This window comes from Eucyclogobius newberryi, unplaced genomic scaffold, assembly GCF_026437365.1.
Source record: "Eucyclogobius newberryi isolate DKJ021-1_F unplaced genomic scaffold, fEucNew1.0.hap1 SCAF_4, whole genome shotgun sequence".
NCBI classification, from domain to species: Eukaryota; Metazoa; Chordata; class Actinopteri; order Gobiiformes; family Gobiidae; genus Eucyclogobius; species Eucyclogobius newberryi.
Genome location: NW_027316056.1, coordinates 14,152,588 through 14,154,376, shown reverse-complemented (window position 1 = coordinate 14,154,376; position 1,789 = coordinate 14,152,588).

Here is a 1,789-nt window from a genome sequence, read left to right as displayed (position 1 = left end):
TTCTTCTGTAGAAATAAAACCTGTTGTTGTAGAAAATTGTTCATCCAGGTGAATTATGCTGATATTATATATATGCATTAGTCTAGCTCTAAGGCTCAGCTCTAAGGTTCAGCTCTAAGGTTCAGCTCTAAGGTTCAGCTCTAAGGTTCAGCTCTAAGGTTCAGCTCTAAGGCTCAGCCTAAGGTTCAGCTCTAAGGTTCAGCTCTAAGGTTCAGCTCTAAGGCTCAGCTCTAAGGTTCAGCTCTAAGGCTCAGCTCTAAGGTTCAGCTCTAAGGTTCAGCTCTAAGGTTCAGCTCTAAGGCTCAGCTCTAAGGTTCAGCTCTAAGGTTCAGCTCTAAGGTTCAGCTCTAAGGTTCAGCTCTAAGGCTCAGCTCTAAGGTTCAGCTCTAAGGCTCAGCTCTAAGGTTCAGCTCTAAGGTTCAGCTCTAAGGTTCAGCTCTAAGGCTCAGCTCTAAGGTTCAGCTCTAAGGTTCAGCTCTAAGGCTCAGCTCTAAGGTTCAGCTCTAAGGCTCAGCTCTAAGGTTCAGCTCTAAGGTTCAGCTCTAAGGCTCAGCTCTAAGGCTCAGCTCTAAGGTTCAGCTCTAAGGTTCAGCTCTAAGGTTCAGCTCTAAGGTTCAGCTCTAAGGCTCAGCTCTAAGGTTCAGCTCTAAGGCTCAGCTCTAAGGTTCAGCTCTAAGGCTCAGCTCTAAGGTTCAGCTCTAAGGCTCAGCTCTAAGGTTCAGCTCTAAGGTTCAGCTCTAAGGTTCAGCTCTAAGGCTCAGCTCTAAGGTTCAGCTCTAAGGTTCAGCTCTAAGGTTCAGCTCTAAGGCTCAGCTCTAAGGCTCAGCTCTAAGGTTCAGCTCTAAGGTTCAACTCTAAGGCTCAGCTCTAAGGCTCAGCTCTAAGGTTCAGCTCTAAGGTTCAGCTCTAAGGTTCAGCTCTAAGGTTCAGCTCTAAGGCTCAGCTCTAAGGTTCAGCTCTAAGGTTCAGCTCTAAGGTTCAGCTCTAAGGTTCAGCTCTAAGGCTCAGCTCTAAGGTTCAGCTCTAAGGTTCAGCTCTAAGGTTCAGCTCTAAGGTTCAGCTCTAAGGCTCAGCTCTAAGGTTCAGCTCTAAGGTTCAGCTCTAAGGTTCAGCTCTAAGGTTCAGCTCTAAGGCTCAGCTCTAAGGTTCAGCTCTAAGGCTCAGCTCTGAGGTTCAGCTCTAAGGCTCAGCTCTAAGGTTCAGCTCTAAGGCTCAGCCTAAGGTTCAGCTCTAAGGCTCAGCTCTAAGGTTCAGCTCTAAGGTTCAGCTCTAAGGTTCAGCTCTAAGGCTCAGCTCTGAGGTCCAGCTCTAAGGTTCAGCTCTAAGGCTCAGCTCTGAGGTTCAGCTCTAAGGTTCAGCTCTAAGGTTCAGCTCTAAGGTTCAGCTCTAAGGCTCAGCTCTAAGGCTCAGCTCTGAGGTTCAGCTCTAAGGTTCAGCTCTAAGGTTCAGCTCTAAGGTTCAGCTCTAAGGCTCAGCTCTAAGGTTCAGCTCTAAGGTTCAGCTCTAAGGTTCAGCTCTAAGGCTCAGCTCTAAGGCTCAGCTCTAAGGTTCAGCTCTAAGGTTCAGCTCTAAGGTTCAGCTCTAAGGTTCAGCTCTAAGGCTCAGCTCTGAGGTTCAGCTCTAAGGTTCAGCTCTAAGGTTCAGCTCTAAGGTTCAGCTCTAAGGCTCAGCTCTGAGGTTCAGCTCTAAGGTTCAGCTCTAAGGCTCAGCTCTAAGGCTCAGCTCTGAGGTTCAGCTCTAAGGTTCAGCTCTAAGGTTCAGCTCTAAGGCTCAGCTCTGAGGTTCAGCT